The sequence below is a fragment of the Aegilops tauschii genome, chromosome 3 (genome assembly GCF_002575655.3).
Source record: "Aegilops tauschii subsp. strangulata cultivar AL8/78 chromosome 3, Aet v6.0, whole genome shotgun sequence".
In the NCBI taxonomy this organism is placed as follows: Eukaryota; Viridiplantae; Streptophyta; class Magnoliopsida; order Poales; family Poaceae; genus Aegilops; species Aegilops tauschii.
This window is the reverse complement of record NC_053037.3, coordinates 626,672,831-626,700,697: the sequence shown is the minus strand read 5'-3', so window position 1 is coordinate 626,700,697 and position 27,867 is coordinate 626,672,831.

Sequence of the window (27,867 nt, the reverse complement as noted above, 5' to 3'; positions counted from 1 at the left end):
AACTGGGGCCACGACAAAACACACACACACGCACCCCCTAGTTGCGAGTCGATGGTCAACTTGCAACTAGAGGTCCTCAACAAACACACACCCACCTAGTTGCGAGACGATGGTTGACAGAAACTGGGGACCCTCCACACACACAGACACACACACACACATTCTAGTTGCGAGTCGATGGTTGACTTGCAACTAGGGGCCCTCGACACACAAATACACACACACACCCCTAGTTGCGAGTCGATGGGCGGATTGCAACTGGGGCCATGACAACACACACACACACACACACATGCACCCCCGTAGTTGTGTGCCGATGTTCAACTTGCAACTAGGGGTCCTCAATAAACACCCCCCTAGTTGTGAGTCGATGGTTGACTAGCAACTTGGGACCCTCCACACACACACACACCCTAGTAGCGAGTCGATGGTTGACTTGCAACTGCAGACCCTCGACACACAAACACACACACACTTAGTTGCGAGTCGATGGGCAGCTTGGAACTGGGGCCATGACAACACGCACACACACACACACACACTAGTTGTGTGTCGATGTTCAACTTGCAACTAGGGGTCCTCAATAAACACCCCCTAGTTGTGAGTCGATGGTTGACTTGCAACTGGGGACCCTCGACTAACACACACACACACACCCCTACTTGCGAGTTGGTTATCGGGATGCATCCGGGGACCCTCGACAAACACACATACACATATATCCTTTGTTGCGAGTATGTGGGCGGCTTGCAACTGGGGGGCCACGACAAAACACACACACACACACACACATACACACCCTAGTTGCGAGTCGATGGTCAACTTGCAACTAAAGGTCCTCAACAAACACACACCCCTAGTTGCAAGTCGATGGTTGACTAGCAACTTGGGACCCTCCACACACACACACACACACACACACACACACTAGTTGCGAGTCGATCGTTGACTTGCAACTAGGGACTCTCGACACACAGACACACACACACCCTTACTTGCGAGTCGATGGGCGGCTTGCAACTGGGGCCATATCAAAACACACACACACACCCCTAGTTGCTTGTCGATGTTCAACTTGCAACTAGGGGTCCTGAATAAACACCCCCCTAGTTGCGAGTCTCTGGTTGACTAGTAACTGGGGACCCTCCACACACACACACACACTAGTTGCGAGTCGATGGTTGACTTGCAACTAGGGACCCTCGACACACACACACACACATACACACCCTTAGTTGCGAGTCGATGGGCGGCTTGCAACTGGGGCCATGACAAAACAAACACACACACGCACCCCCTAGTTGCGTGTCGATGCTTAACCTGTAACTAGGGGTCCTCAATAAACACCCCCCTAGTTGCAAGTCGATGGTTGACTTGCAACCGGGGACCCTCGACTAACACACACACACACACCCCTAGTTGCGAGTTGGTTATCGAGATGCATCTGGGGACCCTCGACAAACACACATACATATATATCCTTTGTTGCGAGTATGTGGGTGGCTTGCAACTGGGGGCCATGACAAAACACACACACACGCACCCCCCTAGTTGCGAGTCGATGGTCAAGTTGCAACTAAAGGTCCTCAACAAACACACACACACCCCTAGTTGCGAGTCAATGGTTGACTTGCAACTGGGGACCCTCCACACACACACACACACACACACCCTTAGTTGTGAGTCGATGGGCGGCTTACAACCTGGTGCCACGACGAAACACACTCACACACACCCTAGTTGTGCGTTGGTTATTCATGGTGCATCTGGGGATCCTCGACAAACACACATACACAAATATCCTTAGTTGCAAGTTGATGGGCGGCTTGCAACTGGGGACCACGACAAACACACACACACACACGCGCGCGCGCGCACCCCTAGTTGTGGGTCGATGTTCAACTTGCAACTAGGGGTCCTTCGACAAACACACACCCCCTAGTTGCGAATCGATGGTTGACATGCAACCGGGGACCCTTGACAAAAAGACACTCACACCTCCCTAGTTGTGAGTCTGTTATCAACTCGCAACTGGGCACCTTTCGACACACACACACACACACACACCCCTAGTTACAAGTTGGTTATCGAGATGCATCTTGGGACCCTCGACAAACAAACAACTGCTTAGTAGCAGTAGAAATGATCATAAGGATGAAGAGATAAGACACTTACTACGTCATCATTGACCGCCATCTCTTCTTTGCTTGAACAAAGATCGATCCCAGTAACTAGCAGAGGACAAAACAAAATGGGCGGGCGTGCGCCAGTTGCGTGTCAAGGTGTGGACATGCAATCAGGACAAAAACATGGGTGAAACCCGGTTTCAAAATCAAGGGTGGACTTGCAACTATGAAAAAAAGGGCCCAGTTGCATATCATTCGAGAAGTTGCAACTTCGATGAAAAGGCTCGCCCCCACTTGCATATCGAAAGTTGACTTGCAGCCAGGACAAAAAGAGTCAGGCCCTGGTTGCGTATTCGAGGGTGGACTTGCAACTAAGACCAAAAATGCGCCTAGTTGCATGTCAGGGGTGTATTTGCAACTGGGACAAAGGGGTCACCCATCCCCGGTTACGTGTCGAGGGTGGACTTGCTACTGCACACGAAATAGGTCAGCCCTAGTTGCATAGCAGTGGTGAATTTGTGCCGCGATCATGGGCTGATAAAAGTGAAACCAAATAGGACAACAAAAAGGATTCACGACAAAACAACGACCAACAAGGTGGATGATCGAGCGCTTGAAAATTACAGAAACTATCGAACGGTGACAAACTAGATGAGACATCGTTCCGTATAAAAACATATTCACCAATTTAGAAGGTGTTCACAAACTTTTAAAAATATTCTCAAATTTATAAAAAAATATTCATGGAAAATTTATTAATTTTTTTGATAAAAAATACAAAATGAAAATGAAAAAGGAAGAAATAAAATGAAAGAGGACATAAAAAGAAAAAGACGGAAGGAAATCGGATAGGAATAATAGAGAAAATAATGAAAAACTTAAATATGAAAGAACATAGTAATAGTTTTTACAAAGAGACAGACATTCAAAAAATAAACAGAAAACACAAAAACGCTCAAACAAAAAAAAGATGCTCACAAGTCCATCGTTCCTGCCACATCCTCAGCATGACGTCCACCAGCCCATAAAAGACACAACGAAAACAAACAAACGGGCCGTGCCCCCTCATGCAGCAATGACATATTGGGCCAACAAAAAATAAAATGGAAACGCTGGCAAACAGAACGAGAGATAGGGGGCGCCCCCTTCCTTCCTTCTCCTTCTCCCTTCCCCTTTTCCTATTCCATGTGGGAGGTGGAATCCTACTAGGACTAGGGAGTCCTAGTAGGACTCCACACTTTGGGCGCACCCTATGAGGGGCGGCCTCCTTCTCCCTCCATCCTTTATATACGTGGCCAGGGGGCACACCATAGACACACAAGTTGATTTCTTAGCTGTGTGCTGTGCCCCCCACCACAGTTACACACCTCGGTCATATCGTCGTAGTGCTTAGGCGAAACCCTGCGCCGGTAACATCATCATCACCGTCACCATGTCGTCGTGCTGACAGAACTCTCCCTCGGCCTCAACTGGATCAAGAGTACGAGGGACGTCATCGAGCTGAACGTGTACTGAACTCAGAGGTGCCGTGCGTTCGGTACTTGGATCGGTCGAATGGTGAAGATGTACGACTACATCAACCGCGTTGATAAAACGCTTCCGCTTACGGTCTACGAGGGTACGTGGACAACACTCTCCCGCTCGTTGCTATGCATCACATAGATCATGCGTGATCGTAGGAAATTTTTTGAAATTACTGCGTTCCCCAACAGAAGTGACATGGCACAAACATAGATCGGTACTCACAGAGCTTATCAAAGTGAGTGCCAGCAACAACTGGCCACTTCAGCACAAAAGCATCCCAGTTACTCTCAAACTCTTCTGGAGTGAAGCTGAAGTCAATGCAATCATTGAAACCAGCTGACATTCCTGGGTTTCTCCCCAACATGCCACCTAGTTTTTCTTGGGCTTTCTTCATAATGTGCCAACGACATCGATGGTGCACAGTAGTAGGGAAGATGTTTTCAATGGATTGCGCCATCGCACCATCTTGGTCAGTGATTACATTATCGGGTGCTCGACCATGCATTGCTTCAAGGAATGTTCCAAATAGCCAATCAAAGCTAGTCTCCAACTCTTGCCTAACAAAGCCACATCCTAACATGAACGACTGGCCATGCCGATTGATCCCAATGAATGGAGCAAACGGCATGTTGTACATGTTAGTCATGTACGTTGTATCAAAACATATGCAATCATGATAAGCTTCACTGTATGCCCTCCATGCTGGATCATCAACCCAGAAAATATTCTCAACCCTGTCCTCTACATCATACTTAACCTTGTACAAGAAATCAGGATCTGTCTTCTGCATCTTTTCGAAGTAGGCAACTGTCTCAATCAAATCACCCTCCTTTGTTGCATTTCTGTTCAAGTTTGACTTGAGGTTTGTGATGTGCTTGGTAGTATAAGGAACAATTAGCTATGTGCCATAGTACTCTGACATAATGTGCATCATTCGCCCTACGCATGAAAAAGACAAGGCAACTCAGGTGACAACTATAGGCAATTAAACCCATATATGAAAGCAACTATAGGCAACAGAAGATTTTACAATTCAGGGAACAATCAGATATGCAACATAGTACTCTTTAAACATAATGCGCATCATTCGTCTTGTGCGGAAAAAAATAAGTAGGCATATCTTGAAATATCAAGCAACCAAGTCCTAGGTAGGAAGAAACTAACACCTAATTATTAAAGTATTTGTTTTAGCAATCAAAAGAAGTAACAAAAAGACTAGCGGGGTATCAGCGGTGTTAGTTACTTAATTTCACTAGTTAAACAAAAACAACATTTTCGTACATGTAGCTATCACCTCTCCCACTCTCGCACCCGGCAACCATAGACCCTCACATGCAAGCAACTATCACACAAACTTTAGGCAATTTCATCCCTAAACCAGCAGTTGTTACAACAAAGCACATCAAGCCCTTTTTTCATGCTATAAAGCAATGTTTTACAAAACCCTTTTGGGATCTACATAGGATAATGGAGGTTGCCAAGCAAAAACAATATTAACTATGTTAACACCACACATGTATCCAAGAAAAAAGCAGGACATTTTATCACTGCATGGAAATAAATGAATCACATACCTGAACTCAAGTTGCAGTTATGAAGGTTTGTCAGAAACAACCTCTCTTCTGCAGGAATGCCTTGGTGTGACCGCAAATATTTAGATAAAGATGGTTTGTCAACCAATGGATGGTTATGCTCAGAAATGTAATAAGTCATCACCTCCCACCGACCATCAATGAATTTTACTATCATCTTGGCTTTGCACCCTGTCGGTATTATTTTCTCTCTTTTCCGTTTCTTGGTCTTCTTCTTTTGTTCAGCAGCATCATCAACAAATATGATAGCATTGTCTTCTCCATCATCATCATCTGCACCTCCACGGGGATCTTCAACTCCACAAGGGTCTGCAGTCTTACCACCCGTGTCTTCATTTTTTGGTTTCCTGAACTTGTTGCAGACAAATTGATACTTCTCCATTTGACCAATGATAACAGACCTCCTTGAAGTGTTCATTTTGATTGAAAACCCCTTTTGAAAAGCATAAGCATTGTAGTGCTCTCTGGCACCTTCCAAAGTGTCAAACCTCATGCCCAATGAAGGCTCCTTTGGCTAAGACCATGATACATCATCATTGTCAGTACCCTCTCCTCCACCCTCATGCCCAATAATCCCCCCTATTGCACCCAACGTATCTGTAGCATCAAGGGTGTGCTCCTCTATATGGACTGCTTCATCCTCAGCACCAGCTTGTTTTCGTGTGACCGAAGGATTAGGAGATTCAGCGACAAATTCCACAGTAGTTGCCCCACCCACACGTGTAGTAGGTTGCGTGTAGAACAATGGGTTACCAGTTTGCACCAATCCAACACTTGGTGGCAACTCATCTTGATCGTCATCTGGCAACTCATTAAGATCGATCATCTCCTCCCATGTATAATATTTTTGGAATAAAGACAGAGAAATACATGAGTTATTTTTCTTCTAACACGAGGTACCACGTTTTGCTTGTTGAATTACACACGCATTCAAAAATGAACTAGGTGGGGGTGGGAAGCAACTGCTAAACACTTATACAGCAACAATGTAGCAATCAACTTTGATTTTTTTTACTTATATGTCTACCCTTATTTGTTTTCCAGGAGGAGAGTAACCAGGAGCAACAATTGCATGACAAAGCTCATTTTTATTTTTTTTTTGTCTGAAGATAAAGCAGGATAGCATAAATCATGATGTTTCTCTATCCAGCAACCGTTGGCTGGCCAATTGTTGGAAATGATGAAAGTATACTGTACTAGTAGTTCGAAAAAGATATGGTGTGCTTCCGAATGCTTGTTGAATTTTTCAGTCTCATGAATGATGCTTACTCTTGTTCGTTTATCTACAGTGAGGTGGTGCTTTTTTCATAGTACCCAAAGTGGATGAAATACAAAATGTGGGTCCGCCTTTTTCTTTGCATATTTCATTTTTTTCAGGGGGGAAATTCGATCCAGATTTTGTTATGAAGGAGTCTAGCCAAAGTATCATCCATGAAGCACATATCAAAAATCAAAAACAACAAGCTCAAAGGTACTATCTCATAACCTTCTCTCCTGCCACGGCTGTGGCACATCTAATTTTTCCTGTTTTAGTTATTTTTCCGTACCAAGTTGCTTGTTGTGACACATCTAATTGTCTAAAAAAAGCACACAGACTTGGTTAAATTCAATCAAGTCTAGTTCAAAGTTTTTCTTTTGCCTTTTTTTGCTGCTACACACTTGCACTGCCACAGTCCTTTGCTTACTAGCACAACTACTGTCGCCTACCCCCCATATGCAGAATTGCTTCTTCAGTTGTTCATGGACTGTATGCCCAATAAAGTCTGTGTTACTAGATATTGTAGCGCAAGGGTGGACACAACCATACATAAAGTTGCTTGAGCACATGACATGAGTTGCCTAAATCCCTGGCAATAGTTGCTCACACATAGGGAAATTCTGAGGATTATGACACAGAGTTTCTTGCTAGACATACCAATTTTGCCTAAATATATCCAGTCTTTCGTGTTGCTACAAATTGTAGCACAAGGGGCGGACACACCATAATTGTTGCTTGAACAAATGACATAAGTTGCCTGATTTTCTGTCAAGAGTTGCTTGAACTACGAAACCTCGAAGTGTTTGGCCCGGGGTTGCTTGCCAGACATACCACTTTTGCTTCAACTTAACTGTCAACTTGCTAGTTTTTCCTCCTACTAGTCTTTGCGATTTGGCATGGGTTCCCTTTTACCATGTAGTTTTTACATCTACCGCACTTTTTTCTGCATCTCATATGTGTTTTCCAATCCCAGGTGATGAACCAGCAAATAAGGATGAGATGAGACAGAGAAAGGGAAAAAATAGAGGGGGGAGAGGTACAAATCTTACCTCTTTGTTGATCAAGTTTCTCCCCTGCTTCAGTTTCCAACCTCTAATGGCGCAGGCATTGTAGATCTATGCAATTTCTAGGAGTTGAGAGGAGTTCCCTTGGGGGATAAGAAGGAGGAAGGGAGGAAGAAGAGAAAAGGGGGCGGTGGGCAATGACATCACTTTGTCATCCACGAAAAGGGCAACCATAGGAATAGAGGTTGAAGCAACCTTGCAGCATGGAGAGAGAAATAGCACACATAGAGATGGAGCGTGCGGCCTTACAAACTCCTGGTCTTTAGGGGTTGTCCCTTCCCGCTATTTATAGATGACCAAGAGGGTGATCGGCTTGGAGGAGGGCTAGCCACTATGGCCGGCACACTAAACGGAGGAAGATCCTCCGGGTACCCTCCCCCTCCCCTCCCCCACCCTGCCAATGATAACTTGACTAGAAGATGTCTGTTACCCTTGTTGGGCTCCATGTTGTGTGAGTTTGTAACACACAGGAAGTTCTCCCCCAGTGAGAAACAAAGATGCCCCCGATGTAAATGTATTACACCATTAGTCACTGCAGTGGATTACTTGCAACACTTAAGTCGTATAGGTAGGTGGCTCTTGGATGTGCTACTAGGTGTCGTCGGCGAGCTATGTTACCTTCATATGTACAGTTGTCATGCTGTATGTATAGGTATTATGGGTTATACACTAGTAGAAAACGGCCCATTTGTCCCGGTTCTAGAGGACCGTTAGCCCCGGTTCTGGAACCGGGACTGATGGGTCAGGACTAAAGCCCAAAACCTTTAGTCCCGGTTCGCTTATGAACCGGGACAGAAGGTGCTCCATGTGGCCGCTGCGGGGAGCCCAGGCAGGAGGGCCTTTAGTCTCGGTTGGTAACACCAACCGAGACCAAAAGGCATCCACGCGTCAGCAACTCAGGAGCTGTGGTTTTTGTTTTTTTAAGGGGGGGGGGGGGTAGGGGGTTTTGGGGGGTTAATTTAGGGGTGTCATATTGTGTTAGCTAGCTAATAGAGAGAAGTGTCCTCTCTTTCTCCGTGCTTGGTCGACGCTAGCTACATGCTAGCTAGTAAGCAAATGAAGGAACCATTAAGTACACAAGATCGTCATGAACATATACAGAGAGGAGTGATCGACCTCTCTTTCTCCGAGAGATTGGTCGAACAACAAGTTTTCGTATATCTATCCGACGCTACTAGCTACATATATACAATATATAAGATCTCTTACAATCTCTAACATCTAATGTCAAATTTCTTATGGTATTCTCTAACTTTATTTATGACGTGGTCAGGAAAGAATCCCACCAATTCCTCTTGAATTGCTCGTAGGCGATTATGTGGTAGGAGTTCATCACGCATCTGCCACATCTAATTTGAAGAAGGGGGTCAATACATATATATGAATGAAACTCAACACAAATGATGGTAATGAAATAAAATTGTGAATATTATTGCTTACGCAATCATATTGTTTTTCAGAGTAGCCCCGCTTAAAGGTCGTGGCGTTGTAGATGAACTCGCAAACGTAGTATCCACAATAATCATTCCCGGATTCCTGCCACAAGCACTTTACGAGAAATAGAGTTCAATCAAACTAATAATCAAGCATTATAAATGGTATTGATGAAACTACAATCAACGGGAGATGCGCGGAACTAGCTAGTAGTACTTATTTCCAGGTGTGTAAATCGCAGCTCCTTCGGCAGTGTCAGTACAATTGCGGTGAACTCTTTCCAAACCATGCCAGACAAAGAAAACAATTACTTGATATCAGGAAATGAAAAAAGTTTCCGATATGATGCGATAATGATCGATTGAACTTACTTCCGGAGCATTTCAGTCATGTTCGCATAGTCCTGGGGATATTTTCGTCTCAAGTCTAAGACGGTTACTACTCCTCGCTCAAGCTTAATCTCTAGCAGAATAAAGTGGAAGCTGCGCACACATGCATAACTCATCAATTACATTACTATAACCTCGAGTAATAAGAGAAACCGAGTATGCACAAGACAGTAACACTCATTTGAAGTTGTAAGGAAAGAGTATTTTCTCTTTGTTTGATTTTTAAGCAACGATTGTAGCAAGTTGTCCTCGTTTTCTGTGACATTGTGTTTAACCGTCCATTCATGTATGAAATTTGGGTTAATGAACCCAATGTCATAGATTTGTGCTTTTCTGCATTCGACGATCTTCAATCTACATAATGTAGTGAGGATAATTATATATACATGCAATGAAAGAACTGAGCTATATATAGAGACTCACTGCTAGGGAAAACCTTATACACAGAACTTTAGCAGTAGCGTCGGGCAAAATAGGGCGCTACTGCTACTTATCAGTAGCGCGGGGCAAAGGAAGGCGCTACTGCTATGAACATAGCAGTAGCGCGGCAAGGGAAAAGAGCCCTACTAAATTACCCCACCTTTGCCGCCAGGCTAAGTTTAGTAGTAGCGCTTTCCTATGAAACGCGCTACTGCTAGCTAGTTTAGCAGTAGCGTTTGCTTCAAAACCGCGCTACTGCTAATCTAGCCTTATCCCCCCATGCGCCCGCCCGTTTCCTCACTCTAGTCACGGGCGTCGTCCTCCTCCTGCCATCGCACCCATCACCGCATTGCCGCCGCTGGCGTCGCCGCCATCCTCTGGCCTCGGTAAACCTCCTCCTTCTCCTCTTCCTCCTCCCTCATCCCTCCTCTAGCTGCCACTCCTCCCTCCTCCGCCCCACTCCTCCTCCCCACGTCCCTCCCCCTGATCCTCCCTCCTCTAGCCACCCCTCCATCAACATCACCTATTCCCTCCATAGCCCCTCATCCCTCCACAGCCCCTACTCCCTCCCCCTCCTCCATCCACAGCTCCTCCCACCTCCCCCTCCCCCTCCCCCTCCTCCATAGATTTAGTTAATAGTATAGATAGGTAGAATGTAGGTTTTTTTCAATACTATAGATACGTAGAATTGTGTAATGTACATAGAATTTAAGTGGTCAATAGAACTAGTTTATTTATAGTAAGTGCATGGTAGATTTAGTTGAATTAGAAAGAAAATTAATTATTTTTATTTATAGTAAGTGCTTAGTTGAACTAGTAAGAAATTTAATTATTTTTATTTATAGTAAGTGCTTAGTTGATTAGTTGAATTAATAGAACTAGTTTATTTTTAGTAAGAAAATTTAGGTATGGAAAATTTCATTATTTTTATGTCAGTATCACTTTGTGATCAAAGAATGCTATATGAGATTTGATGATCTAAAAATTTTCTGAGTGGAATATGCAGGCTTTGTAGAGTCGTGTCTCCTTGGAGTGATCGTCATCCGAGCTACCTCTACTTCCTCTACACCCGAGTCGGTGAGCTAAAAGTCCACCTCCTCCTTCTCCACTCCTCGGTGTGTTGAATAAAGTAGAACTAGAGTATTTAGTCGGTGAGCTTATGTGCGAATGCTTATGATAATTGATTCTGATGGAATTGCAAGTTTAAGCATCATTGTATGTGTATGAACATCTTTGTATCGCAGGGAAAATCCGAGTGGCCTATGTTTTGCCGGAGTGTTGATTCATTTCCGTTCCGGCAAATTTCAGGCGCTCGATATGTCCTATTTTAGCAAAGGTCATGCCGGATTTTTCCCTGAATTTAAGCATGACTTGTGCTAGAATATGTAGGAAATATCGAGTGGCCCGCATTTGTGTGTTGAGTTTCCTGGTAGTTGCCTTCGATCGATTTTCAATTAATGTTTCAACTATGAACATAGGAAATGTCTGACGACGAAAAGGATTTCGGTCTGTGCGAATACTGCAAAGGCGAGCGTGGCATGTGCGACAGGCATTTCCTAGTTGATGATAGGCGCTTCAGCATCAAGCTGGATGAGAACTTCGAAGTGGATACAGTAAGTCACAACGACAAGTCTTTTTCCGTAAGTAAGCATGATTTCTGCTCCTTTTGCTTCAACTTATAATTTTAAATTTTTACTATTCTACTAGCGTATCCCCTGCCATGCAAGAATTTTTGTCTTGGATAAGATTGGTTTCAGTCCTATGAAAACTATGGAGGTAAAGAGAGTTCCCTTGAAGACCCAGCATGGTTATACTTTCGACGCAAAATTATACAAGGCAGACACCTACACCTATTTTGAATGCAAATATTGGAGAGCACTATGCAAGACTTATGCATTTGAGCTTGATATGCTTATCACCTTTGATATTCGTCCGGAAGATGATATTGAAGGCAATATCGACATCTGGGTCGATGTGCAGACGCCTCCAGTTCTACCATTATGTGAGTTTCTCAACCATATTTATGTCTTTGATATTGTTTATTCAAAAATAGTTGACAACTAATTTCTATTGACAGCTTATTTCAATTCAAGCAAACATGTCCGGCGCTTGGTAGACATGACCTACCACTGTCCCGGGGTTGAACAAAACTGCAAGGAGATAAGTCATCATGTTTCATGGCTTGAGGATCTTGATGCTAACAAGAGAAATTATTTTTCTGGACTTGAAAATCTTAGTACTCAAAACGTGCGACCAATAGTGTTTGTATTGAACTAGGGTCAAATCTATTTAGGAAAGATGGTAAGATTTTTACTATTTGTCCTCAGTGCATCTTTTGCATACATTATTTTTTAAGCTAAACTTCATTGCTAAGTATGTTCCTACGATGTTCTTCAACAGGGACTCCCGATGATAGTTGTGCCTCATTGGATCAAGTCTAAAGTTCGCATGGCAATGGTTAGCTTACGGCCAAGACATCCTACATCGCACATGAGTGCATTCAGGATTTCTAAAACCGAGCAAGTCTTAATAGTGAAAGACTGGAGCAGGATTGTGAAGGATCGCAGAGAAGTACTGGGGGGGCAGCAATCAGAAGCGCAGCCCACAATTAGGAGATAGGTTCATCTGCATGCTCCAATATGATGAATCAGGACTGCTACACATGTCCTATGCTATTTTACCTGAGAGACAGCAGCATGAGTGATTAGCTAGCTAGAATGAGTTTGAAGATGATGATGTGCTACACTATGACTATGATGATTAAATAGCTAGTGTTGGTGGTAATGACTGATGATTATTATTAGCTAGTGTTGGTGGTAATGACTGATGATTATTATTAGCTAGTGTTGGTGGTGATTAGATAGCTACACTATGACTATGATGATTAAATAGTGGTAATGACTATGATGATTATTAGCTAGTGTTGTTGGTGATGATATGATGCAAGAGATTTTATATTAATATGATGATGATGATGATAATGATGATGATGATGATTATGATGATGATGATGAGTTATTATATCATTAGGTGAAAGAACCACGGATTAGTTTCAAGTGGATGGATCCCCTAGTGATTTAATAACTCATTATAATGTAAAAAACAATCTCTAAATTGCTACTGTATGAAAACTTGTATAAAGGTGTATGAATACGACATAAAATAAAACAGAAATAGAATATGGAATACTAGTAGTAGCGCGGGCGGTGGGACGCGCTACTAGTAATTACCAGTAGCGCCTGTTACGCTACGCGCTACTAACAAGTTGATATAGCAGTAGCGCGTGTTAACAAACGCTACTGCTAACCTTTAGCTGTAGCGTCGTAGCAGTAGCGCGGTTACCCGCGCTACTGATAGGCCAAGAACCAGCGCTACTGCTAGGCTTTTCCCTAGAAGTGACTTAATTATAGAACTAGTACTTACAGACAGTAGCAACTCACGAGTGATTTGTCGAGGGCCTTTTGATTGTATAACTAGAAAAACTCGTCAAATTCAACAGAAAACAGATCCATTCCAACAAGGTCGTGCTCCTCTTTAATTATCATCGTCAAAGCATCATACCCAGACTCGTTGCAGGTTTTCATGTACCATTCACGGAATCTTCGCATCATCGTTGTTAGAGGAGGACTTCCATCTTTGACAAGAGGCTTCCCGTACTGGTATCTGAATTTGTCCACCTCCATGGTTTCAAACTCTACATCATCGCCCAGGTAATTACCAGGATTGGTACCGAACACCATCCCCGGCAGATTAGCGACGATATCGCTAGACACCTTGAGCGGGGGCATGATTGGTCCGCCTATTCGCCGAGCTGGGGAATTTTTTCCCACTTCTTCGTTGTGCTAACCTTGCATCACTTGAAGTACTTCCCGACCGTCGCGCATCTTCATATGTCTTTTTAATACAACGTTCATAGTTGGTATCCGGCGAAGGCGGTGGTGGTCGCTTCAGGGCATCGATAGTGCGCTCCGCTTTCACCGGATCTATCGTCTCCTTCGAAGGTGGAGGTTTCTTTGAAAAATGTTCCCTCACTTGGGCTTCACAGATCTCCGTGTTTTCCTCCTCCGTCCTCTCGTGTGGTAACTTTTCCGGAGCCTTGAGAGATGGAACGTATCTGAATTGCCTCCCGCCTCTGGTTGTACTGCTAGCAGCCAGAGCGGCGGCGTCTCTCTTCCGTCGTTGCTTACGAGGCGGAGAAGGAGGCGGAGTGCTCCGACGCACCGGAGGAGCCGGAGTGGCGGCGTCTGTCTTCCGACGTTGCTGACGAGGCGGAGGAGGAGGCAGACTACTCGGACACGACGGAGGAGGCAGGAGGAGGAGTGCCCTCACGCGCCGGAGGAGCCGTAGAAGGAGGCGGAGTGCCTTGATCACTCGCCGGAGGAGGAGGAGGAGGAGGAGGCAGAGTGCCTGGACTCGCCGGAGGAGGAGGAGGAGGAGGAGGCGGAGGCATCCAGTTCGGAAGCTTGATGTACTCCTTCCGCCATAGACATGTAGTCCTCAGACCATAACTTAGCTGAGCCTCCACTTCACCTGTAGGGTGGTCAAGCTCGAGCTCCTCAAATCCCTCCATTACTTCATCCACCGACACAACATCATAGCCATGTGGAATCGGATGGCAGTGAAAAGTTCCGTCGGGTTGAGGAGGTGCAACAGAGCCGGCAGTCGCCTTCAAGGTGAGGTTTTGGCATTTTGTCATAAGCTGGCAATATTGAGCCTCCGTGATAGCATCCACGGGGTAGCTAGGAGACGTGAAGCCAGGCTGCTGAACGAGATCCATGGAAGCCACGTTGCTTCTCCGTTGAGATGGTCGGGTAGCTTCGTGCCGCTGAGATGGTTGGCCGGCAGCTCGCTAGCTCTCAACTTGTTCCTCTAGCTTTAGTACTCTTGCATTGAGCTTCTGCATTGAGCTCAGCTCTTGTTTCCTCTTCCTCTCCTGGGTTTTGTAACCGCCTGCTCCGGGAAACCCAACCTTCCATGCAACGGAGCCTGGCGTGCCTCGTGTTCGTCCAGGGTGCTCAGGATTTCCCGAGGGCCTCAGTCAGCTCGTCCTTCTCTCTGTCGAGAATGAACGTCCCATTGTCGGTGTCAAAACCGGCAGATCTCGGGTAGGGGGTCCCAAGTTGTGCGTCATGGATAGATGGGTAACAGGAGACAGGGGACATGATGTTTACCCAGGTTTGGTCCCTGTTAATGGAGGTAATACCCTACTTCCTGCTTGATTGATCTTGATGGATATAGAGATTACAAGAATTGATCTACCTCGAGATCATATGTTGTGTTCTAAACCCTAGAGGTATGATGCGTAATGTCATAATGATCTATCAACTAGCCTGGCCTTGGCTTATATAATGTACCGGAGGCCTAGGATAACAAGATTCCTAGTCGAATACGCCGTTGGAGAGGAGTCCTTGTCTTGATCACCAAGTCTTGTGGAGTCTTCCTCGTGTATACTGTGGCTGTCCGAATTGGCCCATGTGTAAACGGCCATGGGGGTCCTCGGCCCAATCCAACTGATCGGGAGACGACGTGGTGAGTACCCCCTAGTCCAAGACACCGTCAGTAGCCCCCTGAACCGGTCTTCAAGTTGGGGACGCTCCTCGACTCTTCCGAACTGTTCTTCATCTTCAGTCGTCGGTCTTGAAAACGGGTTCAACAAATCTTCTCATCTTCGATCTTGAGGATCGCCAAAGCGAATCCGAAGAGTTTACACGTCGGGTATCCGAGGAGGCACTTTAAGTTCTCGGCCTTTATCAATGCCTTGTTATTTTTCACGCCACACCTCGGGTTTGAAGTTGTTCCCGTGTGGCAGTGTCCTCTTGCATCCGAGCTCCAACGCCGGACTGCATTCGAGGTATCTTTTGCAGCCGAGCACCAACGCCGAACTGTATCCGAGCTCAAACGCCGGACTATGTTCAAGCTCCAACGTCGGACTGTATCTGAGGTGTCATAGATCACCTTGGTTCAAAAAACTTGAAGGAGTTTAGCCGAGCTTAATGCCAAAAATGCCCTCTACGGAGCCAGCCACTTGCATCCGAGCTATATCCCGAAATGCTTTTGAGGTGGTTCAACACCTCGGTCATGGGCTGATTGTTTGCGGATTTTATTTCCAATGCGTGTAAATTTATTTGCTGTCAATATGTATAACCAGTAGCCCTCAAGGTGTGTGTCGGTCTAAAACCCGAGATGCACCTGAAGGAAAACATGAAACTGTTGATCCTAGTAGCCCCTGAGACTCAGGTCGATTCGCGAAATCGGCCTGAGGATCAACTCCTAGCTCGGCAGCATACGTAGGAATAGAAACGCAGTGTAATACATTAGGAATAATGATCGGCGGACAGGCCCCTGAGAGAGGGTTGTGAGAAGTCGCTGTGATATATTAGCTTGATGCCGGATAAGTCCCAGATGGTACTTACTGTTGCCCGAAGACGCACTTGCCCATAGTTTGGTCATGCCAAACACTGAGTACTTTGAATTCTCTGCATTGAATAAGCAATGCAGTAGCCCCCGAGACACTGGTCGGGTGGCAACACCAGATCAGGGGATCGATGTACCCCTTTAATATTTGTAAATGATAAGCACGAAGCCCAGTAGCCCCGAGCCTTAATGTAGGCATGGGTGGCCGAATTAAGGATCGATATCCAGAGTAAAATCACAAAGTATGTGTAATGATTCTATGTATCCAAGTACTCTACATCATTAATGCTCGGATCCGCATTGTACAAAACTTTGTTGACCGACCATCGGCTTCAACCTCCTCGGCCAGTAGTCGAGGAGTGTTTGTCCTACTTTATAAAGCCTTTATGAGGGCAAAGATGTACGGCAAACAAGGCAATCCGGCCATACGGTTTTATAAACAAAGGTACGCGGAGAGATATGTTATATTACTTTTTAACGTAAGAAACATCTTCCAAAGAAAATAGTCCCGCTATCGGTTCCTTTCTTTGGGTCGTCATGCTTATCATGATCATGAAACCTCACCTCCGGTCAATGTGGGAGAAAAATATTGAGGATTTAGTTCGGGGAAAGTTCCCGAACTCTATGGTATTAATGAACCAAAATTTTCACTTCCGTCGTTGCCGACCAATGTGATCCTTTAAGATTGCTAGCTTTCGGCTTCACCCAGTCTGAGGTACTAACTCGGATGACCCGGTAGTAACAATCACAGAGGTGCTCCCTTTACCGCCTAGCCGAACAATCGGGAACGTAGGGGTAAGCACAGGAGCCAGGCAACCCAGCTTGGCCAAAATCTTAAATCAAATTGATGCATATTTATGGCTTTATAACGATGATTGCGGAAGGCAGTCCTCGTATATTAAATACAAACGCCGATGATATGTTTATTTTGACTCCGTTGCGACCGTTTATCAGTTGAAAGTGGCCCATCGTCGGCTTCCGCCCCCTTGTAGATGCTACGCAGGGTGTTTTCACAATAACAAAACAACCCTTAGCCGATGTCTCGGTGCCCGAAGGCGGTTGTGTTAGCGGAAACGAGGCAATCAGATATGCGGGCTTTATAACTTTCACTTAGTCATAGGAGCTTAAAGTTGGGAGGCCAGCTACTAACCCCTAGTTAGTGTTCAGCGACAGCCGAGGTCAAGCCGTAAACACTTCGGCCAATGTTATGATTGGCCCGTCATTTAACATGGTCATCGGATCGCTGACCAGTTTACGCTTATTGTGACAGTCAGTTTTCGGCTTTCTCCACTGAGGTGCTTAAACATGCGAGCTGGAAGCACAATCGCAGTGGTTCTCCCTTTGCACACCTAGCCGAACAAAGTGGAACATAGGAGGCAAGCACAGCAGCCGGGCAACCCAACTATTGACCGAAGACACAATTCAAAACCGATGCATATAGAGCAATGTCCGAGAATGTTTTTGCCGAATCTCGAAAGGTGTCCGGCGTTGCACTACGAGACTAATGCTTGGAAACACACAAATAGTTTAAAAGTGCCATAGGCTTGGAAAACCAAAAAAAACTTCAGTAAAAACTTGACGTCCGAACTAGATCAAGTGTTCGGTGCCAATCCGAAAATTGGTCTTAGAAAAAAGTGCTTCTGTCGTGCTTTAACATGACACATCCTATCTCAAGATTTCAAGCGAGTCAGCCTACGGCTTCAACCTCCTATCCCGAAGGCGGAGTACATCTCGCTAGGCCAGTTTAGCAAACTAAACTCTAGCGGCTTTGAGGGAGAAATTAGGCTCCCCGGCTAGTGACCACACACTCATGTCGAAAAAAGGAGTGATAAAAAATAGACTTTGCAACGACTAAGAAGAAGAACACTTATTATAAAACAACTCATATAAATTTAAGAGCCCCCAAGTCACTTGGGTAAAAGAATTTTATGTATGATGAGTTTATGTACCGAAGTACTTATATCATATCTGTGTTCACCCGAACTTTAAACGCGTCTTAACCGACCGTCGGCTTCTCCCTCTTCGATCAAGGGCCGAAAAGTGTTATGTACTCCACCTGTCGAGAATATCGACGGTGTTTCCGATAACCAGGCAATCAGGCCATAAGGCTATAATAGACGAAGCGCGCTCAGGGAACCTATGCTATATTACTGATGAAGTGTAAGAAGCATCTTCGAAAAAAAATAGTATCCCCACCGATACCTTTCTTCGGTTGCTCATTGTTACTATGAGACTTGTGCAATAGATTTTTTATATTCATGAGTTCCGTTGTGTGCCGACCATGATTGAAAACAATAAGAGCACTAGCTTTCGGCTTCACCCAGTCTGAGGTCCAAGATCGGATGACCCGGTCGTGACAATCGCAGAGGTGCTCCCTTTACTCCCTAGCCGAACAATCGGGAACGTAGGGGTAAACACAGGAGCAAGGCAAACCAGCTTGCGGAACACTTAAGTCAACATGGTGCATATTATGGCGTAATACACGAACAAGGAACAAAGCCATACAAGTATAATCATATGCAAGAGGAAAGGCTTCATAAATGAAGCCCCCAAGTAAACGGGGTATTGGAATTTGTGTGTCACAAACAAAGTTTTGACAAGGAAGTTTTTCACAAACAACTTTTTGCCAAAAAAGTATAATGCTTGTGAAGGAAATATGCCCTAGAGCCAATAATAAAGTTATTATTTATTTCCTTATATCATGATAAATGTTTATTATTCATGCTAGAATTGTATTAACCGGAAACATAATACTTGTGTGAATACATAGACAAACAGAGTGTCACTAGTATGCCTCTACTTGACTAGCTCGTTGATCAAAGATGGTTATGTTTTTGTCGGAGTAAATGGCCACGGGTAGCCTAACCGACTCCCCCTGGCTCTTCGAAAAATTACCAAGCCAATCGAACCTTCAAGCATCCAGGGCACGGGGCTGCCTTCCTCTGGCCGGCTATCCCCAAGGCCGACTACCAGAAGGCGACCCGGCCTCAAAAAACCTTCCCGAAGAAAGCTACGAGATGGCCGACTCCAGGAAGCTGGCCCCAAGAGGACCGACTCCCAGAAGCCGGCCATGAAGAAGGCCGACTCCCAAAAGCCGGCCAAGACTGCACCCACCAGGGCTGCACCCACATAACGGTGATAAGACGGGGCGTGGCCGCAGTACAGCCTGCCACCCCCGAATCCCGGAGCATGCATGTCCACAGTGCGCCGTACGGGTCAGCCATCCCCCATTCGGCGCGGCACTGTAGCCATGTTGACCGTGACGTCACCCACGACAGGCGCCAGTACGGCCCGCGGGCGGCGGGCCCCTTCAGCTAGAGAGACGCTCGAAGGCGGCCCGGCCTCCCCTAGTCGGCCTGGTGCGTAGCCGGCTCCCAATAGCCGGCTCACTCCCTCCCTCGAAATATGTGCATCATTAAGGAGACAAGACGAGGTGAGGTTATAGTGAGAGCCCGCCAGGTGGCGGCACTGTAGCCACGCTTACCTCGACAAAGCCCTCGTCATCAGGGGCGAGGCAACAGTAACCAGCCGCCGACAAGGCCCCCAGGCGGTGGGGCCGGCCTGTCGGCCAAGAGGCTGGCAGCCGGCGGGACCCACCAGTCGGCGGGCCCCAACGACCGGCGGAGAAGCCGGCGAACACAGACACTGACGGCTGGGACCCGCACCCAGCCGGATTACCATTGTACCCCGGGGGGTAGGCCTATATAAACCCCCCCAGGCCACCCATGCAAAGGGTTGATCTCATATGGTTTTACACACCACATAGAGAGAAAAGGAGAGCTAGCCTTGCCCTTTTTCTTCCTCTAGCCAAACAGCTCAAGGAGCCTCTTGTAGCTACTTGTCTTGATCTAGTGATCATGCGGAGACCCCGCAGAGCAGGATTAGGGGTGTTATCTCCACGGAGAGCCCCGAACCTGGGTAAGATTCGCCGGCGTGCATGTCTTCGCCTTATCCCGTTTCCAGGCACCAGCGATGTCTTACTGGCTCCCACAATGATAAGCCACCCGTTGGCATATGTCGCACCTACCACCCGACATTTGGCACCCACCGTGGGGCCAGGTGCACCGTCGTCCGGAGACCTGTTCTGGACGGGAGCCTCTTGTAGCTACTTGTCTTGATCTAGCCAGCCCGCTACGCCCGATGGCGCTTGCCCTGACGCGCTGCAAGGCGTCGACGGCGCCTGCGCGGCGAGCTGCCTCGCCGATCTTCTTGGCGAGGCTCGCATCTCCGACGAGCCTGCGTCCGACACGGGCACAGACTGGCCTGAGAGCCGCCTCGTCAGCCTCCTCGACCAGCTTCACGTCTCCAGCGAGCTTGCTGTGGACTTGGAGTCGGTCGGCTCCACCGACCCGATGCTTGTCGACTCTGACACGGCATTGCTTGACGCCTTCCCCACCAACGTGGTGATCATCGACGACCCTCTCCCTCGAGCCGACAGCGGCGGCAGCGCTGTCACTGAGGTGCTGGTCATCAGCCACGGCACCGTCTCGAACGAGAACGCCCACGACGCCCTACAAGCGGCGCTGCACGACTTGTCCGTCCCCATCCCGGCCGACGCCGACGCCGAGACTCTGGAGGCACGCCGCCTCGCCCTCATCGCGGAGGGCCAGAAGATAGCATCCATGAGACGCCTCACTGAGGCTCACCAGCGCGAAGTCGACCGCGCCGCCTTTGGTACGCCGCCTCCTGGCAGGCCGAGCCGAGCCGGCCTCGTCAGCACCAAGAAGTCAACGCGGTCGCCTCCAGCAACCCCGAATTCATGCATTGGTCTGAGAAGCCTATCAGCTGGAGCCGGGCCGATCACCCAGAGGCGATGCCGTCTCCCGGCTCTTATGCATTGGTGTTGGATGCCACCCTCGCGACAGAAAGGCGAGCTGCCCGTTTCTCCCGTGTGCTGATTGATGGTGGAAGCAGCATCAACATACTGTACCGCGACACCATGGAGAAGTTGAACCTCAAGGCGAAGCAGCTCATGCCAAGCCGGACTGTGTTCCATGGCATCGTACCCGGCTTGTCCTGTTCCCCAATCGGCAAGATCAAGATGGATGTTCTCTTCGGAGACAAGGATCACTTTCGCCGAGAAGCGATCTGGTTTGAAGTAGTGGATCTAGAGAGCCCTTACCACGCCTTGCTTGGCCGACCTGCCCTGGCCAAGTTCATGGCTGTGCCCCACTACGCCTACCTCAAGATGAAGATGCCGAGTTCAAAGGGGATCATCACCATAGCCAGAGACTACAAGAAGTCCACCGAGTGTTCAGCAGCTAGCAGCCGGCTAGCCGAGTCCCTCGTGATTGCTGAAGAGAAGAAGATGCTGGACCGAGTCGTGGCCATGGCCGGCAAGCAGCTAGCCCTGTTCAACCCCAAGGAATATGATGCTCAGGGCTCCTTCCAGCCGGCCAAGGAGACAAAGAAGATACCTCTGGACCCGGAGAACCCGGAGAGGTTTGCTGTCATTGGTACAAACCTGGACAGCAAGTAGGAAGGCGAGCTCATCGACTTCCTCCGTGAGAATCGGGACATCTTTGCATGGTCCCCAAAGGACATGCCGGGTGTTCCGAAGGATTTCGCCGAGCACAAGCTACACGTCCGAGCGGACGCGAAACCAGTCAAGCAGCCTCTCCGCCGACTGTCGGAGGAGAAGAGAAGGATCGTAGGAGAAGAGATAGCCCGGCTCCTGGCAGCCGGCTTCATTATGGAGGTGTTTTTTCCAGAGTGGCTTGCCAACCCGGTCTTGGTGTTGAAGAAGAACAATAAATGGCGCATGTGTATAGATTACACCAGCCTCAACAAAGCCTGCCCCAAAGATCCGTTTGCCCTACCACGGATCGATCAAGTGATAGACTACATAGCCGGATGCGAGCTGTTGAGTTTCTTGGATGCTTACTCAGGATACCACCAGATCAAGTTGGACCCAGCCGACCGCCTAAAGACCGCCTTCATCACACCATTCGGAGCTTTCTGCTACCTGACTATGACATTCGGCTTGAGAAATGCCGGTGCCACTTTTCAGCGTTGCATGCAGAAATGCCTCCTCAAGCAACTCGGCAGAAATGCCCACGTCTATGTAGACGATATTGTGGTGAAGACGGAGAAGCATGGCGCCCTGCTGGAAGACCTCAGAGAAACATTTGCCAACTTGCGCCGATTCCAGATCAAGCTCAGCCCTGAGAAATGCATGTTCGGAGTACCAGCCGGCCAGCTTCTAGGCTTTTTGGTCTCCGAACGCGGCATTGAGTGCAACCCAGTGAAGATCAAGGCCATAGAGAGAATGGAGATTCCTACCAAGCTGCGAGATGTTCAGAAGTTTACCGGGTGCCTGGCCTCCCTAAACCACTTTATCAGCTGGCTAGGGGAGAAGGCTCTCCCGCTGTACCGACTCATGAAGAAGTCCACCCACTTCGAGTGGAACGACCAAGCAGACCAAGCTTTCCACGAGTTGAAGAAGATGCTGACCACACCGCCTGTCCTGGCAGCGCCGACTGAGAAAGAGCCCATGCTCCTTTACATTGCTGCGACTAGCCGAGTGGTCAGTACAGTCATCGTGGTCCAACGCCTAGAAGAAGGCCGAGCTCAGTTAGTCCAGAGGCCGGTATATTATTCGAGCGAAGTACTGTCCACCTCGAAACAAAACTACCCGCATTACCAGAAGATGTTCTATGGAGTGTACTTCGCCGCCAAGAAGCTGAAGCCCTACTTTCAAGAGCATCCCATCACGGTTGTATGCATCCGGCCGGGTAGCTAAGTGGGCCATCGTGCTGGCTCCTTACACAATCTTCTACCAGCCCCACACTGCCATCAAGTCCCAAGCATTGGCCGACTTCCTTGTCGACTGGGCCGAGACCCAGTACCTACTGCCGGCTCCCGACTCCACTCATTGGCGGATGCACTTCGACGGATCCAAGATGCGCACCGGCTTGGGAGCCGGCATCGTCCTCACCTCTCCCAAGGGCGACAAGCTCAGATACACATTGCAAATTCATTTTGCCGCCTCCAACAACGTGGCCGAGTACGAGGCGCTCATACACGGGCTCCGGCTAGCCAAAGAACTCGGCATACGCCGGATCCTGTGTTATGGCGACTCAGATTTGGTGGTCCAGCAGTCATCTGGCGACTGGGACGCCAAGGACGCAAACATGGCGAGCTATCGATTCCTCGTCCAGCAAATCAGCGGATACTTTGAAGGGTGCAAGTTCCTCCATGTGCCACGGGCCGACAACGAGCAAGCAGATGCCCTGGCACGGATCGGCTCCACCCGACAAGCTATACCAACCGGCGTCTCTCTCCAACGCCTCCTCAAACCGTCTGTCAAGCCGTCTCCAGAGTCGGACTCCATCTTCGTACCGCCTGCCCCTGATGCAGTCGGATCCGACTTGGGGAACCCAGCAGGCGGCTCGGGGACTTCAACAAGCGGCCCGGGGACTGCCGTAGTCGCACCCGGCTCGGGGACTTCAGAACCCGGCCCGGGGACTGCAGCAGTCAGCCCAGGGACTGCAACGACACAACAGGCGGTGGCCGACTCCAACTCTTCACCGCCCAACCCACCCACCCTGGTCACAGTAGCCGTACTGACAATAGAAGAAGTCACAGCTCCATCATGGGCCCAGCCCATCCTCAACTTCCTAGTAAACAGAGAGCTGCCGACTGATGAGATCTCGACAAGACTAGTTCAACACCGAGCCGGAGCATACGCAATAATAAACAGAGAACTTGTTAAGCGTAGCGTCACTGGAGTCTTCCAGTGCTGCGTCGAGCCAGAGAAGGGCATAGCAATCCTCAAGGATATCCACCAAGGCGAATGCGGCCACCACGCGGCCTCAAGATCACTTGTCGCCAAAGCTTTCCGCCATGGTTTCTTCTGGCCGACTGCTTTGGAAGACGCCAAAGAATTAGTCAAATGCTGCAAAGGATGCCAAGTCTTCAGCTCCAAGCAACACCTGCCGGCTTCTGCACTCAAGACCATCCCCCTCACCTGGCCCTTTGCCGTTTGGGGGCTGGACATGGTGGTCCCATTCAAGACAGCCCACGGCGGCATGACACATCTACTTGTCGCCGTGGAAAAATTCACCAAGTGGATTGAAGCGAAGCCAATCAAGAAGCTGAACGGGCCGACTGACGTGACATTCATCGCAGATATCACCAATCGGTATGGTATACCACACAGCATCATCACCGACAACGGCACGAACTTTGCCAAGGGAGCACTGGCACGTTTCTGCACGACACAGGGCATCCGACTGGACTTAGCGTCCGTTGCCCACCCGCAGTCAAACGGCCAGGTTGAGCGAGCAAACGGCCTCATCCTCTCCGGCATCAAGCCCCGACTGGTCGTACCACTAGAGCGTTCGGCCGGCTGCTGGCTCGATGAGCTGCCGGCTGTCCTCTGGAGTCTGCATACTACCCCGAACAAGTCAACCGGCTTCACTCCTTTCTTCCTTGTATATGGTGCCGAAGTTGTCATCCCAACTGACATCGAGTTCGACTCGCCTCGGGTCACCATGTACACGGAGGCGGAGGCCAAGGAAGCGCGAGAAGACGGTGTCGACCTGCTGGAAGAGGGCCGGCTGTTAGCACTCAGCCGGTCCGCCATCTACCAGCAGGGTTTGCGCGTTACCACAACCGGAAGGTCAAGCCAAGATCCTTCCATGAGGGCGATCTTGTGCTCCGGCTGATCCAGTGAACAGCCGGCCAGCACAAGCTCTCGGCCCCTTGGGAAGGCCCATTCGTCATCAGCAAGGCCCTAGGCAACGACTCCTACTACCTGATCGACGCACAGAAGCCGAGGGCACGCAAGAGGGATGATTCCGGCAAGGAGTCGGAACGACCATGGAACGCCAATCTCCTGAGAAGATTTTACAGTTAAAAGCAGTATGTATCACGCTACCTTTTTGTATTAAGTACAAGACAACGGGCCCCCCGAGGCGCACTCGGGGACTACCCTCCTTTATCTATGAATGACGAGTGTCATACCCATGAATGTACTATTACGTTTGATTCTCTATCTGGCACCGGGTTCGACTAGTCGGCCCGGGGACTGGCCGCCTTGAGTTATATTAAAAGTTCTACCTGAAGTCAGACAAGTAGTGTGCCAGCACCCGAGCCCTCTCTTGTTGTAAGTCGCAGCTCGAAGAACCGACTGTCCGACTGGCAAGAGCCAAAGGCAGGAGAGGTTGCCCACACGAAAAACGACTAAGGACTAATGAACCTATATAACACAAGCCGGCCTCCCACCACACCTACCGGCTGTCAGAACAGCCGGCTGGCCGGCTTCCCAGTCACTTCGCTACAATCCAAGAAAGCTAGAGTACTTGCCCCACCAACCGGCCAAGCACTTCTCCAGCCACAGACTGCAGAGCAGCTGTCCAGCTGGGAAGGCGGCAACCAAGGGAGGGCGGCAAAGGAAACAGCCAAAGGATGAAAAGCAAGAACAATGGTGTGGCGCCCCCGATTTGACCGTACACTAATCATGCACGCAAACGTGTACGATCAAGATCAGGGACTCACGGGAAGATATCACAACACAACTCTAAAACATAAATAAGTCATACAAGCATCATAATACAAGCCAGGGGCCTCGAGGGCTCGAATAGAAGTGCTCGATCATAGATGAGTCAGCGGAAGCAACAATATCTGAGTACAGACATAAGTTAAACAAGTATGCCTTAAGAAGGCTAGCACAAATTGGGATACAGATCGAAAGGGGCGCATGCCTCCTGCCTGGGATCCTCCTAAACTACTCCTGGTCGTCGTCAGCGGCCTGCACATAGTAGTAGGCACCTCCAGTGTAGTAAGAGTCGCCGTCAACGGTGGCGTCTGGCTCCTGGGCTCCAGCATCTGGTTGCGACAACCAGGTAGAAGGGAAAGGGGGAAAAGAGGGAGAAAAGCAACCGTGAGTACTCATCGAAAGTACTCGCAAGCAAGGATCTACACTACATATGCATGGGTATATGTGTAAAGGGCCATATCGGTGGACTGAACTGCAGAATGCCAGAATAAGAGGGGGATAGCTAATCATGTCGAAGACTACGCTTCAGGCCACCTCCATCTTGCAGCATGTAGAAGAGAATAGATGGTAAGTTCACCAAGTAGCATCGCATAGCATAATCCTACCCGGCGATCCCCTCCTCATCGCCCTGTAGAGAGCGATCACCGGGTTATATCTGGCACTTGGAAGGGTGTGTTTTATTAAGTATCCAGTTTTAGTTGTCATAAGGTCAAGGTACAACTCCGGGTCGTCCTTTTACCGAGGGACTCGGCTATTCGAATAGATAAACTTCCCTGCAGGGGTGCACCACATTACCCAACACGCTCGATCCCATTTGGTCGGACACACTTTCCTGGGTCATGCCCGGCCTCCGAAGATCAACACGTCGCAGCCCCACCTAGGCTCAACAGAGAGGTCAGCACGCCGATCTAAATCCTATGCGCGCAGGGGTCTGGGCCCATCGCCCATTGCACACCTGCATGTTGCGTACGCGGCCGGAAGCAGACCTAGCCCCCTTAATACAAGCGCGAGCTTACGGTCTAATGCGGCGCGCGCCACTCAGTCGCTGACGTCAAAAAGAGCTTCTGCTGATACCACGACGCCGAGTGCCCATAACTGTTCCCGCGTAGTTGGTTAGTGCATATAGACCAAATGGCCAGACTCAGATCAAATACCAAGATCTCGTTAAGCGTGTTAAGTATCCGCGAACGCCGACCAGGGCCAGGCCCACCTCTCTCCTAGGTGGTCTCAACCCGCCCTGTCGCTCCGCCACAAAGTAACAGTCGAGGGCCGTCAGGAACCCAGGCCCACCTCTACCGGGATGGAGCCACCTGTCCTTTCAGCCCGCTCATCATAATCACTTGCGGGTACTCAACGAGCTGACCCGACTTTAGTCACCACATGTGTCATGTATATAAAGTATATAGTATAAACCCGTGATCACCTCCCTAGTGATCACGGCCCGATAGTATAGCATGGCAGACGGACAAGAGTGTAATGTCACTGATGGAACTCTAGCATCCTATACTAAGCAGTAGGATAGCAGGTAAGGGTAACAACTGTAGCAACAATGACAGGCTATGCAGCAGAATAGGATTAACCGAAAGCAGTTACATGATACACTCTTCTAATGCAAGCAGTATAGAGAAGAATAGGAGATATCTGGTGATCAAGGGGGGTGCTTGCCTGGTTGCTCTGGCAAGAGAAGGGTTCGTCGTCGATGTAGTCGATCACAGGGGTACCGGCAGCGGTCTCGGGGTCTACCGGAAAGAAGTAACGGAGGGGGAACATAATAAATAACAGAGCAATCAAAGCATCACAAAGCATAACATGGAAATACGCGGTACTAGGGGCGACCTAACGCAGTAGGAGGTGATACCGACGAAGGGGGGAAACATCCGGGAAAGTATCCCCGGTGTTTCGCGTTTTCGGACAGATGACCCGGAGGGGGAAAGTTGCGAGTTCGATATGTTAGGGATGTGTGGCGGATGAACGGGCTGCGTATCCGGATTCGTCTCGTCGTTCTGAGCAAGTTTATTTATGAACAATATTTGAATCTTCTCTGAATTCTTTTATGTATGATTGGTTATCTTTGCAAGTCTCTTCGAATTATCAGTTTGGTTTGGCCTAGTAGATTGATCTTTCTTGCAATGGGAGAAGTGCTT